A 245-nucleotide genomic window follows, 5' to 3' on the forward strand; every position below is an offset into this window, starting at 1 on the left:
AAAAAAAAAAAAAAAAACAAAATCAACACCACTCTTTTCAATTTTAAAGGCAAGAAATTGGCTTCCTATGTTCCTTTTAAGCCTATGCTACTACCACAGTTCTGACCACATTATAAACTGATGAAGCCATTGGTATTCAAAAAAATTTTTATCATCATTCAGTTGTGCAGTTTTCTGTAGTGTGTCCTCTATAACAGAGGGATCTTAGTGACATTAAAGTATGGCAGACAGTGGCAACTCCTTGC

The sequence above is a fragment of the Mastomys coucha genome, unplaced genomic scaffold, assembly GCF_008632895.1.
Source record: "Mastomys coucha isolate ucsf_1 unplaced genomic scaffold, UCSF_Mcou_1 pScaffold20, whole genome shotgun sequence".
Classification (NCBI taxonomy): Eukaryota; Metazoa; Chordata; class Mammalia; order Rodentia; family Muridae; genus Mastomys; species Mastomys coucha.